The 24,996-nt window shown below is 43.1% G+C and overlaps 1 protein-coding gene and 1 non-coding gene across 4 annotated transcripts in view; both read left to right on the top strand.

Moving 5' to 3' along the window:
- The window catches only part of SMG6 (SMG6 nonsense mediated mRNA decay factor), a 194,606-nt gene that overhangs the window by 61,243 nt on the left and 108,367 nt on the right, over positions 1–24,996 (top strand). The window lies entirely within an intron of this gene.
- TRNAK-UUU (transfer RNA lysine (anticodon UUU)) lies at positions 22,190–22,262 on the top strand. Its single transcript has one exon. It is a non-coding gene; the product is annotated as a tRNA-Lys (tRNA).

Genomic DNA, 24,996 nt, shown 5'->3' with positions numbered 1-24,996 from the left:
GCTTCTCGAGTCCCCTCTTCAGATATCAGACTCCCATCTCCAAGCTTAGTTCAGAAACTGCCCATGTGATCTCTTGCCCCAAGTGCCAACAGCAGATGCAGCGATTGACACGCTGCAGGGAGTTTCCAACTGCTGGGCAGGTTTCTGAAATCCAGACACGTGCTGTTCACACGTTGGCTTCTGAAGCAAGGATCAGCGGTTGGAAGAGGGGAGGGGCTGGCAGGCCTGGAGGGAGAGAGATCTTATAATGCCTGCCCAGGGCTTAAGGCTGTGTCAGCTTTCTTCATTCCTCCTCCAGCTGGCGTTGGCAGGGCAGAGTAAATCACTGTGGAGTGGTTATGAGCCCAGCTCACTAGGGGCTTCTCTGAGGCACACCTGTGACGTCATCCCGTTATCACTGCTTGTTCTGCATAACCTCTTTCCACCTCTCCCCTGAGAGAGGGTGATGCCCAGAACTCGTGTCAGGGCAATGAACAGAGAGAAATGTTTGGTAATCATTATTTCGAGATGCCTGCTAAGGACACGGTTGCAGGACATTGACACATTCTTCAAGATTCCACACTGAAAGCAAAAACCCTCTTGCAAACATGCCCTGGATACCCTTTGTGAATCAAACTTGTTTTTAAACACGAAGAGAAAGATGATCCAGAAAGACTTGAAACTCCTAACTGTGGTCTCTCTTGTTCCCATTTCCCCTTTGTACACACACATACACACACACATAGTCTGCTTTCCAGAAAGACTTGAAACTCATAACATGTACTCACACACACACAGTCTGCTCTCCACAGTCCTCTGCTGGCTTCCCATTTCTCTCAGAGCAAAAGCCGTGATGGTCTTCACAAGGCCTTCCTGTGTGGACTCTCCCTTCTCCCCACAGCCCTCCTTGCTGTCTCTGGTCTCATTCAGACCACATCCTGACTTGCTTACTTTGTTTTAGTTACTCCGGCCTTCTTGCAGGTCCTGCGATGAGCCAGGGGCTTCTCCCACCTTTGGGCCTTTGCATTAGCAGTTTCCTGTACTTGGAAGTGCTTTTTCTCCAGCCGTCTGCATGGCCTATATCTCATCTCCTATAAGTCTGTTCAAATCTTAGCTCCACGTGACTTACTCTGACCATTCTGTTAACACTGCTGCACTCCCTCTTTGTTCTCCTATCATTCCCATCCTGCTCTGCTTTTCTTTTCCATAACACTTGTTCTCTAAACACTAGATAACTTACTTGTGTATATCTTTTTTTTTTTTTTCATTTTGTGTTTCACATTTTTCAAAAGAATTTATTAAGAAACAGGAAAAAAAGGATATAAAGTATACAATCAAAGAAATGAAAGAGTTTACAGCATGGATTCTTCAGGCCGGTGGCAACTAAGAAATATTTGCTGGGCCGACACCAAGGGTACGGAGGCCCCAATTCCATTTTCAGTCCCATTTCTCTTGGCTGCTAACCCAACCAGCTCAAACCTCCTCCGAAGAGAAGTCAGATTGCCTTCCAAAATCTCCCTGAACTACTGCCCAGTTGCCCTTACAGCCCTTCTCTGCCTGGTCCCTGATTCCTCACCTAGGCTTCAGGTGAAGTCAGCCAGACCCTGCTGAGCCTTCTCCACTCCTCCAGTCACTCTGTGGTTCCTCAATCTATTTTTGTTCCCATCCAGATTCATTTAATTAAACTACATTCATGAACCAGTTGGGCTGGCTTGTTCTGCTGCCTTTGGTCAAGTTACCTGTTTTTCTAAGCCTACATCTGAACTTGACCTTTCTCCTGTTGGGAACGACTTCTTGAGCAGTGTCTCTGGCAGCTCCCTGCCCCAGTTAGTCCAAGGCTAGTTTCTCCCCCAGACAGAACTCTGCACCCCTGTCTAACCTCCCACTTAACTTCCAGGTGGCTCTGGTTCTCAGCTAACCCGCCTGGGTGGTGGTTTAGTCGGTAAGTTGTGTCTGACTCTTGAGACTCCGTGGAGTGTAGCCTGCCAGGCTCCTCTGTCCATGGGATTCTCCAGGCAAGAATACTGGAGTGGGTTGTCATTGCCTTCTCCAACTTGTGTGTATCTTTATTATTTGTTTTCCCTCATGACTCCTCTGCTAGACTGCAAGTTCCTGCAGTTAGGGATCCCTGACTTGTTTTACCCACTGATTTATTAATTGTGAGTACCCAGTGCCTCGTGTGCTGTGAGTTCTCAACAAGCAGGTTTTGTGCCGTGCTGTGCTTAGTCGCTCAGTCGTGTCTTTGCGACCCCGTGGACTGTAGCCCGCCAGGCCTCTCTGTCCATGGGGATTCTCCAGGCAAGATTGCTGGGGTGGGTTGCCATTCCCACCTCCTGGGGATCTTCCCAACCCAGGGATCAAACCCAGGTCTCTCGCACTGTAGGTGGATTCTTTACCATCTGAGTCCCTAGGGAAGCCCAAGTAGGTTTTGAGTTGAGTTCACATCAGGAATAAAGTTGGTCAGCAGTCAGTCTAGTTTTTGTTAAGGTGCCACTTCTGAATATGTCGTTTCCAAGTGCCTGTTTTATATTCTGACATTAAATTAAAATACATTAAATGTGTCTTGGTGTTTACTGTTAATACTGGAGTCACTGTCTTCATGGCTCTGGAAGCAGAATTGCTTTGAATACAACATAAGTTCTGTCCCCTTTCGTCTCCTAAATCTTTCATCATTAATTCTCTGTCCTTTCTTCCTGCCCATAAATATTCTTTTATTTTTCCTTGTCTGCTCATTTACCATATTTTTTTACTCTCACCTTACTGGAGCAACTGTGTCCTGTTTTTTGTAAGCTAAATAATTTTTTAAAATAAGTTTTCACCTTTTGGGTTTTGTTGAGTGCTGAAGAAAAAAAAAGAAAAAAGGTGGACACCAGCTATAAACCATCTTCCCAGCAATGACATTCCTTCCTATATGTATGTGTGAATATTCAAGTTTTACAGTTGAAAGTATTCTGAGTATAAAGTGTTTGATTCTGTTTTCACTTGTTTTATAAGTATTCAGTTATAAAATTCTTTGTAAATATATTTAATGGCTGAATAATATTCTCATGTAAATTTGTTAACATTAATGTAATCATCACCCTGTTTTCACATATTTCCCCCACTTTTCTTGGATTATAAATAATGCTTTAATTAACATCTTTTAATAAATAGAAAACATGCTTTTCCTTTTATTTCATTGGACTGTATTTTTAGAAACTAACTTTTAGGTTTAAAAGGTTTGAAGCCTTTTAACGCTTTTGATACATGGTGTGTTGGATTACTTTCTTAAGAAGCTGTGCCAGCTTACAGTCTTAGCAGCAGTGTTTGAGACCGCCCAGTGACCACCTCTTGCTAGCACTGAGTATTGTTAATGTTTTATAGTCCTTAGCACAATGTCGGCATTCATAAAGTTGTTGAATAAATGATAGAAGAAAACCTATCTCTGTTTTTTTCAGTAGACTTTATTTTTTAGAGAAGTTTTCAATTCATAGCAAAAATGGAATGGAAATACAGAGAGTGCCATACTATCTCCTGCCCTAAACGTGCACAACTTCCCTTGCTATCAACATCCAGAACGAGTGGTTCATTTGTTACGGTTGATGAACCTGATCATCGTTATTACCTAATGTCCATCGTTCACCGTAGAGTTCTCTCTTGGTGGTGGTCTGTGGCTTTAGACCAGTGTTATCATACAGTATAGCTTTATTGCCCTGAACGTTTGTGCTCTGCCTGTCCATCCCTCCCTCCCTCCCTCCTCCTAACCTCTGGCACCACTGATATTTTTACTGTCTCCATAGTTTTGCTTTTCCAGAATGTCATAGAATTAGAATCATACAGTAGGTAGCCATTTCAGATTGGCTTCTTTCACTTAGTCATGGCTTGACAGCTCTTTTTTTTTTTTTAAAAGCACTGAGTAGTATTCCATTATTTGAGTAGACCACAGTTGATTTATCCATTAACCTACTGCAGGATATCTTGGTTGCTTCTAAATTTTGGCAATTATGTATAAGACTGCTATAAACATCTGAGTGCAGGTTTTTGTGGGGACTTAAGTTTTCAACTCATTTGAGTAAATACCAAGGAGTGTGATTGCTGGGTCATATGGTAAGACTGTGTTTAGTTTTGTAGGAAACTGCCAAACCGTCTTCCAACCTATCCTGTTTTCAATTGCATTTCTTTGATTATTGGTGAGAGTGGACATTTTTTCCTGTGTCTTATTAACCATATATAGTTCTGTGTGGTCCTGTTCTCTGCAAATTTTTTCATTCCTCCCTAATATTTTTCCTACCAGTTTACTTGAGCTTTATAGATTGTTAATATAGCAAGTCCTTTCTGTGTTCATTGGTGATTTTCTTACTTGTATTTGATTCTTAATTATATTTGTTTTTTTAATGTACCAAAGTTGTAAAAAGTTTTTATAGTTAAAAATGTTATCCTTTATGATTTACTTCATTGCTCTTAAAGCTTAAAAAAAAGAGATGTTTTTAGGCAGTTCTGTGAATGTATTTTCATTTCCATCAGCTGGAGGGAATTCTAGCCCCATTTGTAATTTCATTTAGTTGGTAAGAGATGTGAGGAACCCTACGTGCTTAATGAAATAACACCCGAGAGTTGTGACAGTAGATCTTCTGCATCAGAAAGTTCTGGACCAGCATAGCAGCCCATTTTTATACATTTCTCGGAGTAAGGTGGTGGTGGAGTCACGAGGGGCTGCCTGTCAGGAGTCAGACCTTTCCCCTCCCCTCACCTCCCCTCACCTCAGGTGACTGCTTGCCAGCTGGGAAGAGCTCAGGCCTCGACGGTTGGCTTGGGCGTGTAGGTGAGTGGTTGTGTGGTCTTGCCATTTCAGGGAGGAAAGAATGATGTTGCCTTTTGTGGCCGTCCTGCCTTTCACTCAGGAATGAATTGTCAGTGTGTAACAGAGTGTTAATAAGGAAGTGCCATCTTTATTTGGTAGCCAAAGCTCCGGGAGTAAACAGTCTATGGAGCAGAATTGCAAGGACTTAAGGCTGTGCCAGTGGGGGTGCACAAGCCACCAGCACATGGAACTAGACTCAGCCAGAGACGTTTGGATACAGATGTTTCCCATAATCTCTGATAGCCCTTTCCATTGGTTAGTCTTGCCTTTGGAAGCACTGTGAGTTTCCCAGGTGGCACTAGTGGTAAAGAACCCGCCTGCCAAGGCAGGAGATGTAAGAGACGCAGGTTCGATCCTTGGGTAGGGAAGATTCCCATGGAGGAGGGCATGGCAGTCCACTCCAGTATTCTTGTCTGGGAAACCCTATGGGCAGAGGGGCCTGGCAGACTGCAGTCTATAGGGTCCCACAGAGTCGGACACGACTGAAGCAGCTTAGCATGCACTCATGTGGGAGGTGTGCCAGGGCAGCATCTCTGTGGAATCAGTGCACCTGACTGACTTGGGCTCAAGGATGTGCAGAAGGAGGATAGAGGAGAATGAAATACCTTTGAAATTTCTTTGCTTTAAGGAACTCAGAGAGTTACAGGGCTGGAACAGATGTGCGTGTGCTGCCAAGTCAGGGGAGTCAGATCATCACATTTCTGTTTCCTGGGTGAGTGACTCCTAGGGGTGGGGTCAGCTGCCAAAAACATGATCTCTCCTTCCTCTGAAGGCTGTGTGGTCTCATGATTATGAACTTTGCAGTTGATCACATTTTTGTAAAATAATACATGTTATATACACATTTCAGCAGAGAAGACTGATGGATATACATCAAAACTTAATCATAATTCCCTGGGATAGATTAAAGGTGTCTTTAATTTTCTTTGTTTTCTTTGGGTTCTTGTAGTTTTCTATAGTGATTGCAATATTTTTGTATTAAAGTTATTTTTAGAAATTATAATGACAAAAAAATTGAAGTTAGGTAAAATTAGGTTCTAGCTCTGATTGTGTTATTTGCTGTATCATGCAAATTAGTTAACAGCTTCTAAATCTTGTTTTTATATCTGGTACCTTGAGCATAGAAGACATTTATTAAATATTTACTGATTTAAACCTTCTCACCATAATTGTTTGCCACTGATCGCCAGTATCTCTCTCCTTCCCTTACAGGAAGATCCTATTTCCTCTCTTTAACTTGAGGTTCAAACAAAGCAACTTTGATTTTGAGGGTTTAGTATTTTGTTTTCTTTTGACATTGCTGATTCTTCTCTCTTCTTTCATTCCAGAAGAATCAATAACCTAACAGACCAACTACAGGATATTCAGCTGTTCTAAAAAATGCAATTATTTTAGCTTCATTAGATACATAGATCCCTCAACTAGGGTATTTACTCCATGAGAACAAGAGAAGAGTGCATATTTTATGAAATCCCTAACAGTATCAAAGCTAGCTTCAGAATTAGGTACTTAATCATTAATTATCAATTGATTAACTTACCAGGGTTTGGGATTATATAAAATGAGTTTATAACTAAATTTTTTTTAAAAAAATTGATATCTTTCTTGCAGCCAAGTAAATATGCATATTAAAAAACTTACACACACACATATATATGTACTCCCCGCTGGCCCCCCCCATCCCCAGACCTGAGGCCACCCTGTGCAGGTTGTGGGATCTTAGTTCCCAGACCGAGGATTGAACCTGGGCTCCCTGTAGTAGAAGCCTGGAGTCCTAACCACTGGACTGCTAGGGGATTCCCAAAGATGTTACTTTGTTTTTAAGACATTCTGTTATGATGGCCTTATGCAGTCTCCATGGTGACAAGGCATCAGTACCTTCCCTTTGAGATGGCAATGCTACAGTGAACTGCTTTGAGAAACCAGGAGTAAGATCTTCAACATACTTCTCCTCCCTTTTTTTCTTTGCCCCAAACTATGGGGCCCTCCTCTCCCACTGAAGACAGTGGGAAGACACATTTGTAAAGACATTCCCCTTAATTAACTAATGCCCTGTAGCCCACGGCTGGTGCTCCTTCCCACGGGAGGCGGAGCACTTCAGTCAGCCATCGTGGTACCTGCTGTCAGTTTCGCCCTTGCTCTGGAGCCCTTAAAGGCGAGGAGCGTCCTGTTGGGAAGTGGTGGAAATGCCTCCACATATGTGTGCTATTTCTTTAAAAGAAAGTTGAGCGGAAGTGATGCTGTGGGGAACATCTGCACTCGGCCGAGCGGAGAGCGAGATGCGCTGCAGCTGGTGTAAGGCCCTGGCAGGCTGAGGCGCTGCTGTCTGTTGGGGTTTACTTCTGTCTACATTGAAACATGGCTTTGGGAGGGGGTTGGTGGCCCGCTGCCAGCCTCAGTTAGCCTGCCCTTCTCTTTCCTCTTTCCTCCTCACTCCCCCCACCCCAGCTCCCCTCCCTCATGCTTTAAAGTCACATTTCCAGGCCAGACGTAGAATTAATCTCTGGGCACTTCACATTGCTGGCAGCTGAAAGCAGGATGTGGGATCTTTTTTTTTCTCTCTTTCTCTCTCTCTGCGTCTTGGCTGACTTTTTTACCTCTCGAAGAATTTGGAAGGCCGTGAGACCCCCCCCCCGCCCAAGTACTGTGGAGTTTTTCAGCACGCTGATCACCCTGCTGTGGCTTCACCCTAATAGACTTCATATGTTGATGCAGTTGACATCAGTATCAAACTATTTTACATGTGATCTGGTGTATTTCCTGAGGAAATCTGCAAGATATTTATTAAGAACTAATAAAATAAACCTCTCCATGAGTTTTTAGGTAGTTTTCAATTTTTCATGTCTCTCTCGTTTCCTCTTATCAATGAGTTGCTATTTTCTCTCTCTACTCTGACCATCGCAAAAAGGAAACAAAAATAAATGTTTTAAACTGTTCCTGAAGCGACAGAGAGGGAATAGTTCTGCCGTGATGTATCAGCCAGGGCTGTATTTTTAGTGCCGCATTGTAGAAACTAAAAATATCCTGTTATAGTGGATCCTTTTTATAGGTCTGTGTGTGTGTGCGTGCGTGTGTGTGTATGTGTGTGTTTATAATGTTGTACGCACAAGTGCCTTTGTGCATCGACAGCCGCTCTTCCCATTACAGCTGGACTCCATTAGTCCTTGAAAATTAATGTAATCCCAGTTAAGAAAAAAATTAATTACTCTACCAGAGCTGCATTATATCCAAAGCTAGTGTTAGCTCCCTAGCTGGCAGCTTAGTTTGAGAGGCTCCAGGGGCCCACGGAGCTGTGGCTTTGGTGTCACAGCCCTTGCTGTCGGGTTTTTCCCATTGAGATCATTCCTCAGTCCTTCCTTCAGGGTCAGGCATGTGATGTGCTGAGAGTTAGTGCAGACCCCGCCTCAGTGAGCCGCCAGGTTGCAGTCTGGTCGTCCCCAAAAGGCGTGTCCGCCACAGGCTTCACTCACCTGCCATGGCAGGTTTTCTTAGCAGGATTCCTTAAAAACGAGGTTCTTTGGCAGCACTTGATTTTTTTTTTTTTTTTTTTTAGTTTTCTCTGGAGGAGAAATACTGTTTATCAGAGTCTCAGAGAGGCACAGGATTTGCCTTTGAGGGCTCTTTGTGGACAATTAAAAATGACAGTCATGCCTTGTTCTTGCTTTCTCTCTAAGCTTGGACTAGTTTGTCTCATACACACCTTCTGTTACAAATGAGCATGTCAGAGTTGACTGCTCGTTTCTAGTCAGACTGCTCCGCACCAGCCCTAGATGAGGGGCCGGCTGGCTCAGCGGGTGAGGAACGTTTCCAGCTCTGTAATCAGTGTTCTGGGATGGGGTGCAGGGCACGGCCCAGAAGTCGATGCAGTCGGCCTCGCCTTCACGGTACAGCTCTTGTGCAATTGCCCACATTTGTTGTTGTTTTGTGTCTTTTTCTTCTTTGGGGGCTAGATTGGGGGGTGGGGAGGCAAGGAGAGAGAGAGAGGGATAGGTGGGAAGGATGGTTGTTTATTTCCTTACTGGTCAGACTCTCCAGGCTCTCTGCTGAGAGTCCGGCCAGGATCCATCTGTCTTGGACTGCAGCTCGCTTTTTCTGCTGAGCTGGGGCGTGGGCAGCACAGGCCTGTGTAACCCGTGACAGGCCTCCCAAAATGCCATGATGGCATGGATCCTCTCGGGGCTGTTCAGAACAACAGCAGGGTTAGTGGCCTTTTGTTTCTTTTGGGGCAGGGGTTCAGCCTCTTCTGCGGCCCTCCTATCCCCTCCCTCTGGTGACTCCATATCCTCCCCCGGGCCCCCTCCCCATCCCAGTCTCGCTGACAACTGGTTGAGTCCTTGGCTTCCTGTACTTGATCCCCAGGCAGTGTACTTCAGTAAAAGTAGTAATTAGGCCTTTTACAAATTTATTTTATTAGTGAAGAGAGTTAGTAGGTAATGGGCTGTAATTCTAACACAGCCAGTTTGGAGATTAATAAAAAATTTAAAAAGAGCAGTTTTTACCAGAGGCAGTGGGCCTGTTATTTCGAGTACTCAGTTGAGCCGAAATCAGAGCAGCGTGGGACCCGTGGCGGGCTGTGCTGCTGGGAGGGTGCAGGGCCACGTTCCTTGTTGTTACAGTCTGTGCAGTGCCCGTCCTTGAGGGTGTTTTACGCTGGCATTGGAAAAAAGGAAACCTTGTTTTCCAAGAACTCTGCTCTCTCTCAGCTTGATAAGCATTTAAAAATAAAAGCTGCACAATTGAAATTGGCAGTGCATCCTCATTCTTTTGTCTCTCTGTTTATTTTTTTCCCTCATCCCTCAACATGTGTGCTACAGCCCATGGTTATTACACCCTCAAGAATGATGGCCTGGAACTCAGCAGACTTGCACCAAGGTCTGCCCGCCCTCCATTCGCCGTTTGAAGCTGGCTGAGGCATCGGGGCCCAGCACTGAGAGGCCGGGCGGATCAGCCTCCACAGCTCCATCTGTGGCACATTCCCTTTTCCCCTGAAGCTGCTGCCTGGAATTTTTAGCTTCTCCAGAATCCTGATTGTCAAGCCCAATCTTTCTTGTTAGTTTTTGCAGTTAACTTAATTGATTTGTTTACCTCTCCATTGGAGGAGCTCAAAAAGTGCTTTGGCACTAATCAGGAGCAATCCTGGCTTTTTAAATAAGATTCTTCTGAGCTGAAATTGTATAATACTGACCCAGAGAGAGGAATAGCTACTATGGCTTAGGCTAGGGTGATGGTAAGTCCTGGTTTGCCGAGTGATTGCCTGCCCCTGTTGATGAGTTACTAATAGCACACCCTTTTGCCCTCCCCAGTATCCCAGTTTAGGAGATAGATTTTAGCATCACCCTAACTTAGATGAATTTAGAAAAAGACAGGGGGAAAAAAAAACCCACTCCAAACCAAAAAAACAACTCACTACAAACTGTTAATCCTTTGTCTAGAAATGTAATGGCTTGTAAGTCAGTGCCAAACCCTGCCCTAAGCATTGCATGCGGATTCCACTGGAGTCATGCACATGTGACCTCAGAAAGAATTGCCATATCTCTGGCTCTGTGAGCAAGGACTGGCCTTCCTGCTTGAGTAGGTCCTGGTCAAGCCAACTTTGAAACACCGTGTCACTTGCTTTAGCATTTCTGGTTATCATTGCCTACTTGGTTGAGTCAGAATCTGGAGTTAGCTTTTGGTGGGGTGTGGTTTCAGGTTTGCCGATTTTCCCAGTTGATGCCTGTGAAGGCTTGGTGCCTGATGTAACTGAATAGGGTGTTACTTCAGGTTAGTAGTCCTTGTTTTTGCTTGGCTGGTTGGGCTGAACCTGGTATTACCGTTTCCCAAAGAATATTTTTGGTTTGAAAACTGAAGGTCAGCAGTTCGCAAGCGCCGCACTTGAAGCCAACTCTGTGGTCTGTCTTGTGCCACTGGGCCAGCAGCACTGCAGCCCGAATCGATTGATCTGCGGCAGTATGAGGCCACGAACAGCAACTGCCAGACAAAACTCCATCTCACCCCACTTCCCCGTCCAACCTGTCTCTCTGCCCAGATCCCCTTTCTTTTTCCTCGTATGTCTGTCTCACTCTTAGTTATGTATTTCGCTTTTTTGGGTCTATCTTTTTCCATCTCCCTGTCTCTTTCCATAACAGTTTTTAATAATGTTTTAGTTAGTTCCAGCCTTTTCCCTGAATGGATCCCATTGGAAAATGCATTTGAAAGGAAACAGTTATACACTTCCCTTCCTTTGAAACTCTGTTGGCACCTTTTCCAGTGCAGTAAACCATACAACATGTATTTTCAAAGTTTCCAAACACAGACACACTGGCGTTAAATTTATGAAAAAATATTGAATTATTCAACTGTATGGTAACTGTGACTTTCAGAGATGCTGATCAGATTTGAAATTGGTGCTGACTTTCGGAATTCCTGACAAGTTTGAGATCTCTGAAGGAAATAGAGCCACACCAGCTCTTGGGCATCTGTGATGCCTTGGCCTTGGATTGCAGGACTCAGGGTAAGGGACACAGGTGTGAGAATCCCTCCAGCCACACCTGCAGGAAAACAGGGAAAGCCAGTGAGCCATTGAATATGATGCCTAGTTATGTCGGGCACAGGAGCAGAAATAAAATTGTTTACTCTGGTCTAGGACTGGAGGTCACATAACACCTGTTTGTGTGAGATGTCATTTACTTTAGGGTGCCGTGGCTAAGAAGAGCTTGTTTATTTGTGTTCAAAGCAATGATGATATCACTGATGTCTGTAAGTGACCTCCCTCCTCCCTCCTTACACCTGTGGCCTTCTGTCCCCACCCCTCAAAAAAATGTGCTAGGATCAGTCTATTTAAATACTGTGGATTTGACTGAGGTTTGAATTTGGTCCATAGGGACAGTGAGCCTTCTCAAGGATCCCAGCTGTTAATTCAGAGGATCCCTGGGAATACGCTTGAAAGAAGCCTTTCAGAAGAAGGTTTCTTCCAAATTGCTTAAGCAGCTGAACTCTGTCTTGGCTCACTTATGTTCATGTACTGGACCGTTTCAGCTTTTCTTTGCTTACCAATCCAACAGTGGATCTGCCTCAGGGCACTCAGGTAGAGTCTGTGCCTGTCGCTGTAGGACAGAAGCTGCCTAAAACAACCCAGCAAAAGCTGAGCACCCTGCAGGCCATGTGTCCCACTCAGCTCGATTAACCAGGGTTTGTTAAGCATTTGTTGTGTCGTGTCTCGTTCCTCTTAGCTCTTCTGGTAGTATTTGCCTTTGTTGACAGGAGACTTTCCTGAAGTGCTTTTGATGATAATGACTGTATTCTCTGTTCTCCCCTTTCTCTCTGCCTATGTCTTGGGTCTTCCCTTCCTTATCCACACATGAAATAACAGCCCTTTTTATTATCTTGGCCTTCCTCTCTTCAGCCTTTCCCCATTGGTGTATTGTAAAATCCCATGGTTTTAATTGTCACCTTTCTGTGGGTCGCTCCCAAATCTCTTTCCTGCCCAAAACTTCCCTGAGCTCTAGCCCACATTTCTGACTCCTTGTTGGATGATTTTACCTGGAATCTCAAGCTTGCTAAAAATTGATTCATCCTGTTTCTCACATGTTGCAAGTCAGGTTTCCCAGGAAGCATACTCCTAAGATGGAGGTTTGCATCCCCAGGAAGTTATTTGGGGAATGCTCTCAGGACCACTACCCAAGGGGGCATGATGGAAGCAGGATGGGGAACAGAGAGAAGTTGAACTTCACTGCCAATGTAACAGAGGCCTTAGCCAGTCCTCTACGGAGCTCTGGAGCTGCTTAAAGGGGCTAACCCTTCAGAGTAGTCCCAGATTAGGCCAACGGGGCTGAATCATTATATGCCCTCCCTCCATCCACCAGTCGATGAATGTGAGTTATGGCTGGGCAGGGGGAGTGACATTGGAGACGCACCTTTCTCCGGCTGAGAGCAGGTCTGGGAGAGGGATCAGCTGAGATCTGCGGCTGCCAGTACTTGCGCCAGCTGGGAGAGCGAGCGTGTTGGTCCTGGGGGGAGTCTGGGCCGTGCACCAGGTCAGCCCCCGCCCCGGAACTGCTCCTCCGGTGCCATTGTTCTCTTACTGGTACCAGTGTCCTCCATTCATTCATACTGTCTTGGCCTCACTGTTTCTAAGTTGAGATGTAATTTACGTAAAACAGTAAAGCACAGATTTTAAGCTCTCGGTTTGATGAGCTTTAACAAATGCCAACCCCACTGTCTAGTCTTTTTTACCTTGTATGTTAAGAGTGTTTGAAAATGACAAGAACCAACTTGAAGTAGCTTAAGCAAGAGAGGAAATGTATTGCAAGGAACTTGAGGACAAGGATATTGTCCTGCAAAAGGGACTGGAGCCAGGAAAGCCTTTTTCTACACCTCTGCTTCCTTCTGCTTGCCCCCCTTCCCGGCAAATGGTAAAGGTTCAGTAAATAGTAGCTCTGTTATATCATTTTTGTATATCGTATTTTTAGTTATCTCACCCTTTTAAATGACTATGTGTTTTATTATGCATATGTCCCGTAATTTATTTAAACAGTCCTGGACACTTAGGTTGTTTGCAGGCTTTTCCTGTCCAAACTTTGTGATAGTGACATTCCTCATTCATTTCACACATTAGCTATATCTCTTAAGGTAGTTTTCACTTTCTTCTTTGGTTCATAGTTAACTATGCACGGGGGATCCTATTAGATTTCAACTCCTTGAGGGTCCAGCTTCATGTCTGACTCATCTTTGAAAGCTCGGTGCCTAGCTTAGGGCTGTTACACATAGTGGCTGCTTAGTAAAGACGGACTGTGCTTAAGGAAATGGATTAGTCCACTGCTTAGTGAGGTGCTACTCAGGACAGATCGTCTCCTTTGACCAGGCACTGTGGCAAGTGCTCGGGATTTACAGGATTCCGCCTGTAGACCCTCCCCTCGTGGGATTTCCGGCCTAGTGGAGAAGCTTGATAAATCCTGTGTTGGAGTGGCTTTGAGCCACCTGCTAGGGGCATGTTATGGATGGAATTGCTTTGAGCCCAGACACAGGAGGCCTGTCGGGGAGCACAGCACAGGTTTAACGTATTTTGGGTCTTGAAGGAAGGACTTAGATAATGGAGAGGAAAGAGGGTGGGCTTCGGAGAGGGAGGGTGGAAGAATGGCCATTCAGGGCCACAGAGGTGGCAGGTTTGCTATTTTATTTCCTCTTGGCTGTTCTCACTTGTCTTTTGGGCCCACTCTAAAGGGTAAGGCAGTGCTCTAAAAATAAATCTGTTAGGTCTTTTGAACCAAGCAGAAGCAGGTCAGTTCTGTCCTCCAAATGGAGGAAATCTCACCAAGAAGATGAAGTTGAGCTGGTGCTTAAAGACTGCCTGTTTGGCGGGGGGTGCTAATCCCAGAATTACTGAGCTTTGTTCTCAGCACCAGTGTTCAAATATAAATTTAGCTTTTAAATCGCTTTGCCCTATAGCATGCTGTTGAATTTTTGTTTTGGAAATATCCCAAAAATGTACATAAATCAAAGTTTACAGTTTAGACCATTTCCCTTTCATATCCACCCATTATGTTTATGCATGTATGTACTTAAGAGCGTATATATTTTAATGTATCATTTGGTCTTCTTAAAATAAGACTTTTATAGCATATGTCATGTTCCCATTGATCTAAGATTCTTTAGGATTTTAGGATACTCAGCCTTTCATCATCAACTGCAAGTAGCTCTTGCATTTGGTTTTCTCTGACCCTTGGTCTGTGTTGCAAACTGAGTTTTGGGCAGATATGTTAGACATCAGCGATCTCTCTACTTAAGGAAACCCTTTGTGGAGGCTTTTGAAATAAGTATTACAGTCTCCTAATTTAGCATTATTTTAACTTAGTTTTAAAGAGTTTCTTAAAGCATTATATATCTATCAATATATAGAATATTCCTATGTATGTTTTTGGAAAAACATTCTTAGACTGTGATATATAATATATTTTGTCTCACCACACAGGTAACTTCAGGATAATATTTATTGGATATCTTTTAATAGTATGTGGTATAATGCCATGTGTTATAAAGGCCTTTCCAAGATTATTGCTCCCCCACCCCCCCCACAGTATCCTTTGCACAGAGTCAGTGTTAAAAAATTATTTTAGGGACTCCCTTTGGTGGTCTAGTGGTTAAGACTCCAAGCTTCCAATATAGGGGGCACAGGTTTGATTCCTGGTCAGGGAATGAAGATCCCATGTGCTACATGGTGAGGCCAAAAAAAAAAAAAAATTATTTTAGAACTCAGTGCTGAGAAAAGATTTGTTTTTCCTGAGGAACTGATATACTTATTCCTTTCCAATACTGACAAGTATACTATTGTTGGTGTTTCCTTTTCTGCTTTGACTGCCAGGAAAATCCAGAGGCGGATTTTAAGTTCATTCATGAAAGATTGTTAACCTGCATGATTGACATATTTATATTTTTCTTCTTGGTCCTGATTTTCTACATTTAATGTTATTCACTGTAGGTGATTTTGCCCTACATTGTATATACATTGGCCTATGTTGTGTATACTGTTATATACTGTTACACTGTATATATGTATACTGTATATGCTGTATGTATATTATATTACTGTATATACTGAAGTATAAAAGAGTAAGTATAAACTAAAAAGTTTAAACCTAGTTTAAAGCAGTGTATATAGATTTCAGTCAGTCTTGTTGACAAGCTAGCCAGTCAGCCACCTGAATACAGATTCTAAAGGGGATCTCCTTTGTAGAGCTTCTCAGTCAGGGGACTAGCTGGTGCCTCATGGGTTTCTAGCCACCTTCATGGAGTGCTAACTTTCTCACTTTTCTTCCTTGGCATAATTACTTTATTTAGCTATCATTCTGTTGATCTCTTTTCTGCTTTAAAAACACATGCTCCACGGTGGGTGGGGTTGGATAAAGTCATTACTTACATGATGTAGGTTGGGCATTGATCTTGGATTGTACAGCTTTGAGGAGCTTTTTAGGGCGAGTTGCTGGAGCAGGCTGGGATGAACATGCAGATCTGGATACTCAAGAGGAATCCACCCAGGAATTATGTTTCATCATTGGCCTCAATTTTCAGTACTGGCTCCTCCAAATTTGTTTGATGGCTGTAATCTTTGCATTCTGGAAGCTTCTCAAGAGGAGTCCAAGAGATCCTTCCTATTCTGGGTACCTCTCTGCCCTCCTGTCCCAGGGTTGTTTTATTTTTGACCTTGTTTGCAAACTGTCAAACTCTTTTAAAAAATCCTTTAGGAAACTATAAAATGAAAAGAACTTGAGTTAATCTGTTAAAATGAAAGCTGAACACTTCTCTGCCCCGCTGCCTGTCATCTCAAAGGAGCCTCTTCTGAATGAGGTGTCTGCTGGCGTTATTTCTCTCTTACTTTTACCTTGGGCCCAAATTGCTCCTGAAACGTCATACCAACAAAGGTGGGTTTCATGCTGCTTGAATCAGATGCCAAACCTCTGCCTGCTCCACAGAAGTGGTGTAGCTGCATTAGTTCCATCACAGGTTTACAGCAGAAGTATTCTTCCAGGGTAGCCAGTGGGCATGCCTCTTAGGGAGCCTCTTTTGCTTCTTTCCTCTACAACCTTAAGTAACTGACTCAAGGCTCCTGAGATCTCCTGATAGCATTCCACAGGGATTTAGCTGCCTGATATGAAATCAAGAAGCTGCCACTCTTTTCTATGCCTCCTTTGCTCCCCTCAAATATTGGGGGAGAGACAAGCTTCCCCAAACCTTTGGCAAGCAGTGTAGGAGCAGAGACACTGTCCTCCAAGATCTACTTGTAACTCCTCCAAATGTGACGCTGGAGTGGCAGGCGCGCTTCCGCTGGGCCTCATTCCTGAGAGGCTTGGCTGGTGCCAGCATGCCATTCTGCTGGCAGCAGCTCAGCTTGCCCAAGAGGGGATGTGCATTGAATAACCCTGGATTCAGGCTGGAAATTCCGAGTGACGGAAATATCAGTCTGGAGATATAACTAAGGTGGAAACAGCCAGAGTACGTTTTCATTGGCAATTGATTGAATTTTCCCAGGAAATCTATTGGAATTCCATTTCTAAGATGGCATGGGTATTTCCTGGAAAAAGCTGAGCACTCATTTAGAAGTGTTTTCAGTTTTCCTTGAAAAGAGTAGAAGTGGTTTGCCATCTGTCTTGCCAAGATGTATCAATAGAGTCCCCAGGACATTTCTTGGCTCTACAGCTCCATGTTGAGGAAGAGGGAAAGCCAAGCTGCTCTCTGGAGAGGGCCTTAACACCTCTGGAGGTCATGTTCGTGCCTTCAGAAGGTAGCAGTTGTGTTACAGCGCCATAAAGAGCTTTGCAGTCAACCAGACCAAAGGTTTGATTTCGCCACTCAGCCGCTTATTAATATCAGCTGTGTGACCTTGATGACAAAAGTTAACTTATCCTCTGAAGCTTTGTTTTCTTGTCTATAAAGTAGGTAATTTCATGGCTGCATCACTTTGCTGACAAAGGTCCATATAGTCAAAGCTGTAGTTTTTCCAGTAGTCATGTATGGATGTGAGAATTGGGCCATAAAGAAGGCTGAGCGTCGAAGAGTTGATGCTTTCGAATTGTGGTGCTGGAGGAGACTCTTTGAAGAGTTCCTTGGACTGTAAAGAGATCAACCAGTCAATCCTAAAGGAAATCAGTCTCGAATATTCATTGGAAGGACTGATGCTAAAGCTGAAGCTCCAATACTTTGGCCACCTGATGCGAAGAATCAACTCATTGGAAATGAGTTTTTTCCAATACTGGGAAAAACTGATACTGGGAAAGATTGAAGGCAGGAGGAGAAGGGGATGACAGAGGATGAGATGGTTGGATGGCATCATCGTCTCAATGGACATGAGTTTGCGCAAACTCTGGGAGATAGTGAAGGACAGGGAAGCCTGGTGTGCTGCAATCCATGGGGTCTCAGAGAGTAAGGCGTGGCTTAGAGACTGAACAAAAACAACGAAGTAGGGAATGTGGATGCCAGTTTGCAGTGTTTTTCTCAGTATCAAAGTAATGTGTGCGAAACACCTTATTCAGGGCCTTTGTATGTATTAGACACTCAGTAGATGTCCAGCTTTCTTGATTAAATCAGTCTCTTAAGTTAATAAACTCTGAAAAATCTGAAGAGTTGATTCCCCTAATTTAAAAAATCTTTTTAAGAGTTTTACTGAGATATAATTGTATTTTAGACTACATATACTTAAAGCGTGTAAGTTGGATGAATTTACACACATATATATATACATTTGTGAAACCATCATGACAATCAAGATAGTGGAATAAGTTTCTTGTGCTCGCTTGTAATCTGCTCTTCCCTAACAGTCCCCTCCTGGTCCCAGTGATCTGCCGTCACTGTAGATTAATTTGCGTTTTCTGGAATTCAACAGTAAGTTCTCTCCGCTCTTCCTCACCCTCCCTCTGTCCTGCCTTTATTCCACATTGATTTTGACATTCATCAGCATTGTTGAGTGATACAGTAATTCCTTTTCGTTGCTGACTGGTCTTCCATTGTGTGGATATACCACAATTTGTTTATTTATCTCCTTGTTGATGGATATTGGTTTTATTTTTCAGTTTGGGGCTGTTAACACATAAAATAGCTGTAAGCATTCAAGTGTTAAGTCTGTGTGAACATATGCTTTCGTTTCTCTTAAGTAGGTACCTAGGAGTGGTATACCTAAGTCATTTGTTTTAACTTTTTGAGAAATTTCCCTATTTTCCAAGGTGATTGTATCATTTTATATCCCTAAGGCCGTGTATAAGGAGTTAAGTTCTCTGCATCCTCCCTAATACTTGTTATTTTCTGTTTTTTTGATCATAGACATCCTAGATGGGGTAGAGTTTCTCATGGTTTTGATTTTCCTAATGTTGAGCATCTTATCAGAAGTACATGTTCAGCATGTTCTTATTTGTCATCTGCATATGTCCTTTGCTCATTTTTTGGTGTATCTTATTAACTTGGAAGAGTTTTTTTATATATTCTTGATAAGAGTCCTTTGTCAGATATGTGTTTTACAAATATTTTCTCCTAGGGAGAAAATTTTTGTGACTTCTCTTTTTATTTTTGTCTTTTAAAAAGTAAGTTTTCTTTTTATGAAGTCCTTTTTTTTAAAAAAAAAAAAAATTGATCTTTACACATTTATTGGCGAAGGAGCAGTTTAAAATAGTATTGTAGCTCATGCTGCTAATTGAAAAAATCTTCTTAATATCCATCTGATTAACAGTCCAAAGCAGTGCAGCCCTGAAAATACATAAGCAGTTTCATTTATGAAGATAACAGTGCTAGGACTTCTGTGGTAAAACAACTCCCCCCACCCCACCTGCCCTTGTTTGAAGAATGTACATACCATTGGTGTGAGATTTATACCTTTACTTATTTTTTGAACAGCAAGAACATGTTTAAGCAGCTCACTTAGCTTCTGCAATTCGTTCTTCTTGTCATCTTTCTTCACTTTCTCATCACCTTCACTTAGTGCTGCTTGTCATGAATTTTACCAGTCTGATGAGTCATAGCCTTGCTGATGGCATTCTCCTGCTTGACTCCTTATTCTTTGGACAGAAGTTCTGTCTTCAGTGAACTTTCCTTTCTTTTTTCTTACTTTACTTTTGGTTGCCCCTGGCAGTTTCTTGCTCAGTCCAGATAAGGAACCACGCGGGTGGGCATGTCCAGCATCTCAAGCCAGGCAGCACGTAAGAACAAGAGGTTGAGAGGATTCTCAACTGAGAAGCTGTCCTCGGAATGTCTTAGTTGTCCTTTTCTGTGTAAAAGAGAAACATTGCTGGAATCCTGTGTCCAGTCTTTTTGGGTTTTGTCTGTCGACTTACTTTTGCTTACTTGTTTTAAATTTTTCGTTTTGAAATAATTACAGATTCACAGGAAATTGTAAGAAAAAAATATATATATTAATATACACACAGGAGGTCCTGTTCACCCCTCATCCCTCCTTCCCTAATGTTAGCATCTTGCATAACTTTAGTACAGTGTCAACACCATGAAATTGACATTGGTACACTCATGGACCTTATTCACATTTCACTAGTTATACATGAGCATTCGTGTGTGTGTGTGTGTAGTTGTGTGCAGTTTTACTACACAGTTAGTTTGTTTGTTTTTTAAATTTTATTTATTTAGCTGCTTTGGGTCTTAGTTGTAGCATACGACATCTTCCATCTCTGTTGCAGCCTGCAGGGTATTTTGTGTTTTGTTTTGTTTTTTAGTTGCAGCATACGTGATCTAGTTCCCTGATCAAGGATTGAACCCGGGTCCACTGCATTAGGGACTTAGAGTCTTAGCCACTGGACCACCAGGGTAATCCCTACACAGGTAGTTTAATGTAACTGCTTCACAATTAAGATGCAGAACTGTTCCATCACCACAAAAACTCCTTCATGATGCTGCCTTCTAAGAACCATGCCGCCCTTCTATCCCCAGATGCTAACCCCTGTTTTCCATCTCTGTAACTACATTATTTCAAGAATATTATATAAATGGGATCATATAGCAGGTAATCTTTTGAAATTGACTTTTTTCACTCAGCATAATTCCATGACAAACTGTCCATGTTATTGCCTGTATCAGTAGTCTTTTATGAGGCTGAGTAGTATTCCATAGTATGGATGTTACACTGTTTGTTTAACCATTTATCCAGTGAAGAACATTTGGGTTGTTTCCAGTTTTAAGCTATTGTGAATAAAGCTACTATGAACATTTGCATACAGGTGTTTGTGCAAACATAAGTTTTCATTTCTTTGGGATAAATGCCCAAGAGTATGATTGCTGGGTCATATCATAAGCATATTAGTTTTAAAAGGAACTGTCAAACTGTTTTCCAGAGTGGCTGTACCATTTTATATTCCAATCAGCTATGTATGCTGCTACTGCTAAGTCACTTCAGTCGTGTCTGACTCTGTGCGACCCCATCCCTGGGATTCTCCAGGCAAGAATACTGGAGTGGGTTGCCATTTTCTTCTCCAATGCAGAAAAGTGAAAAGTGAAAGTGAAGTCGCTCAGTCATGTCTGACTCTTCGCGACCCCATGGACTGCAGCCTACCAGGCTCCTCCGTCCATGGGATTTTCCAGGCAAGAGTATTGGAGTGGGGTGCCATTGCCTTCTCTGTCAGCTGTGTATATATGGTCCAATTTCTCTACATCCTCACCGCTTTTTGGTGGTGTTACTATTTGTCATTTTAGCCATTCTAATAGGTGTTTAGTGATGTCTCGTAGTTTTAACTTTCATTTCCCTAATGGGATATAACTGTAAATGTAAAGATGATAATGAACAACCTTTCATGTGTTGATATTTCACCTGTATTTCCTATTTGGTGAAATGTCTGTTCGTGTCTTTTGCCCATTTTCTAATAGGACAATTTGTTTTCTTATTGGTGAGTTTTGAGAGTTCTTAATATAGCCTAGATACTAGTCCTTTGTAAGATATGTAGTTTCCAAGTATATTTTTCTAGTCTGTAATTTGCTTTTTCATTGTCTTACAGTAGGGCAACAGATTTTAATTTTATGAGATGTAGCATATCAATTTTCCTTTTATAGACTATACTTTCGGCATCAAGTCTGAGAAATTTTCACTTAGTCCTAGGTCCTGAAGACTTTCTTCTGTTTTTCGTCTAAAAGTTTTATGGTCTTTTTTTTTTTTTTTTTTTTTTAGTTTTATGGTCTTATGTTTCATATGTAAGTCTTTGATCCATTTTCAGTTAATTTTTGTGTAAGGTGTAAGATTTAGGTTGAGTTTCTTTTTTTTTTTATGGCTGAGTTATATTCTATAATATGGATATTCCACAATTCATTTAACCATTCATCCACTGAAGAACATCTGAGTTTGTGGATATCTAATTGCTTGAGCAAATATATGTTGAAAAGGCAGTCATTTTTTGACTTACCATCAGGAAGAATGACTCCTCCCAGTTTGTTCTTTTGCAACGTTGTTTTAACTATTCTAGGTCCTTTGCCTTTTCCTTTAAAGGTTAAAGTTTTGTTTTAGGGTGAGGTTTGTTTTTGTCTACAAAAGTCTTTGCCCAGATTCTGATAGTAATTGTGTTAAATCTATAAATCTTTGTGGGCAGAATGGATATCTCTACAATATTGATTCTTCCGATCCATGACATGTTAATAAGACTCTCTACTTATTCTGGGTCATCTTTTATTTCTTTCATCAGCATTTGTAGCTTTCAGCCTAGGATCCTGTTCATATTTTGCTAGATTTATACCTAAGTATTTCATTTTCTTCGGCAGTGTTGGTGTTTTTAATTTCAGTTTCCACATAGTTATCTCAGAGCTTTTGGTACAGAACTGTGGCGTAGTCTGAGGTTTTCGTGTTCATAGCAAAGGAGAGAAGAAGAGTTGGAGTTTGAAACTTGAATCACAGGCATTTGAGAACCAGGTATGGGGAATTCCCTGGTGGTCTAGTGGTTAAGACTCAGTACTTTTACTGCTGAGGGCCTGGGTTCAATCCCTGGTCAGGGAAGTAAGATCCTGTAAGCAGTGCGGCCAAAAAAATCCAGAAACCAACCAAAGGAGAAAACCACAAGACGTGGAAACAGTGTACATGTGTGAGAGCAGGCAGACGGGGCTCAATCTCAGGTCTGGGACCAGTCATTTCACTTCTCTGAGCCTGTTTTCTCAGTTGTCAGAAAGGGAGAATAACCTCCTGTGCAGATCTTTTGTAAAGCTCTGTGATTATATATATATATTTACACACACACACACACACACACACACACACACACTTTGTACAGGTCTCCCTTAGTTATTATTTCTGGCCACAGTGGAATCATCATTTATGATCCACAAATGGAGAGGCAAGTGTACCTGCTGTTAAGAGCAGCAGTCATTTCTTGAACCACTTCGTGGTGCTAATTTTCAAGGATGTGAAATCTTGACATAGCTCTTGTCCTCAAGGGGCTTATAATTTTGTTGAGGAAGGATGCTCTATGTATAAAAACTCCAGGATTAGGTATTCCTTGTCCAGTCCCAAATGTGTGGTGCAGACAGTGGGTGCACCAGAGAGCTTTCTCTTCCTGGGTTTTGTTTGCCCTTTTTGTACCCTGTTCATCAGTGTGGCTTCTGGTTGTTGTTGATGAGAGAATGTGTGGAGGTGGGAGGGGGTGTGTACAGATTTAGGGGAAGGGGGTCATGTGGGAATATGTAATTAATTTTTATACTTTCCCCAGTAAACCATCGACCCTTTTTATGATGTCATGAGGGATTCCTTAATTTTGCAGCTGCTTCCTGGTTACGTCAGAGGGGAGCCTCTCACCCCACAGCCTGGAGCTGCGCTCCTACAAGAATTGGAAACAAATGAAGTGCTGAATATCTAATGGCTTCCACAGGGAGAGCCCTTTCAGACTTCCCAGGCCTCCTTCTGCAAGGTCTTCCTCAAGTATTTCTGACCCCCTGAAGTGTCTTTGTTCTGGAAAGACAGGACTGGCCCAGAGCCAAGTGGGCGGGAGCCTGGGGACTCCTTGCTGCACAGCCCCCCTCCCTCCAGGTGTTCCACAGTCCCACGTTTCTGCCCCTCTCCTGGATCTCATTTGGTGGGTGTTTCCCTTGTTGGGATCTCAGGATCCTCTGGAACCTGCCAAGATTATCAGCGAGGGTCCTTCCCTCCCCGCATCATCTCCATCTTCTCTTCTCTTCTCTCTTCTCTTGATTTTCCTTCTGCAGTGTTTCTCACATCTGTGCACGCCTTTCAGTTCTCTCCCCCACCTCTCTTCTAAGAAAGATGTTACATTTATTTGGCATTATAAAGTTTATGAAGTGCTCTACATGTAATTCCTCTTCATTCAAGCAAGTTCACGTCCTCTTAGCTTCCCAGCCTGTTTGACTCCCTGTCGCTCTTTTCCAGCTACGCTAATCCATCCTAAATGCTTTAGCTAGGTTTAGCTAGACCTCCTCACTGCTTGCTGGGTCCAGCCTGTGTTTGCTGCCCTGGCACCACAGGCCCTGTGCTTTGGGGTCCCTGTTTTATGACATGCCACATATAGTGCTTGCTGTCAGACTACGCGCCTGGTGTGCCTCTACCTGCGTGCCTCTTCAGGGCGCTCCATCTTTGTTCATCTTTTGCAGCATGGATGTGTTCTCTTCCACGAAACCTTCCGTGATACACACCAGCAGGAAATAGAGAAAGCATCTTATTTCCCCCTTCCTTATGGAATGCCGTAATATATGGTCTTGAATTACAGTTATTTGGCTGTCTGTGTAGTATTCTTGTCTTCCTCATTAGAATATCATCTTCTCATGGACAGTATCCTGTTTTCCATTGTATCCTCCACAATTGGACCAAATCAACAACTGTGGAGTCAATGGGAGAGGTCACTTGGTCGGGAGGTTGGGATTTCCTTTGTCCCGACACCTACCCGCTTGCTAAGAGAAAGTTAGTTTATAATCCTAGAAAATCCAGAAGGATAGTAGGGTCTCTGAGAGAAGACACTTTCCCTCCCATGTTCCTCTGTCTTGTCTCGGATAGATTTTAAGTCAGGGATGCGTCCTGGATTGCCTTCTCCCCAGTCAGCCTGCATTCTGCCACTGTGCATGAATATAGTTTGCTTGGCTGTATTGGTGCCTGACTTCTCTGACTCATTCACCATTCTCTCAAATGATGAGTTTTATTCCCTGGGGAATAAAATGATGCCCTGATGGCGTGGACATCTCTGCTTTTGCTGTGAGGTTTTTGTCTGGTTCCTATAAACGCGACTGCCTCTTCCACCTCCCTGTCAGCCAGCAGCTGCCACAGGGAACTGTGGCTCAAGCAGCCGCGGTCGAAAGATGCTCTCACTGCCCACTTCCTGTAGACGAGGAGGTTTTGGTGGGCTGCTCAGGAGCAGTGCCAGCTCTGTGTCTGACTGGTGACTGACTCATGAGAAAAGCAGCCTCATGTCTGAAAGATAAGAGCCAACAAATCGCCTCCAGGTGGTGTTAGTTTGGAGGTGACTGACCATTCATTTCCTCTCTCTGGGAGGAGCCGGTGGGGACGGAATCAGTGAATAAGTGGTCTTGCCTGCATTTTTCTCTGGCTGTTAGTGAAGCCGCTGAGTTGATCCTCTCTGCTGGAATGGCGAGTGGACCCCAGTGCCCTCCGAATGCCCTCTGTGGCCGTGGGGGTATCAGACTTATGTGTCATCTGTACTGTGTCTTCTCTTCATTACTCCTCTCATTCTCTTGCTAGGAAGTTGGCTATGTGCACCAGGCAAACTCTGCTT

This window comes from Dama dama, chromosome 5 (assembly GCF_033118175.1).
Source record: "Dama dama isolate Ldn47 chromosome 5, ASM3311817v1, whole genome shotgun sequence".
In the NCBI taxonomy this organism is placed as follows: domain Eukaryota; kingdom Metazoa; phylum Chordata; class Mammalia; order Artiodactyla; family Cervidae; genus Dama; species Dama dama.
Note: the sequence above shows the minus strand (reverse complement) of the source record. Positions and strands in the feature narration are given on the sequence as shown.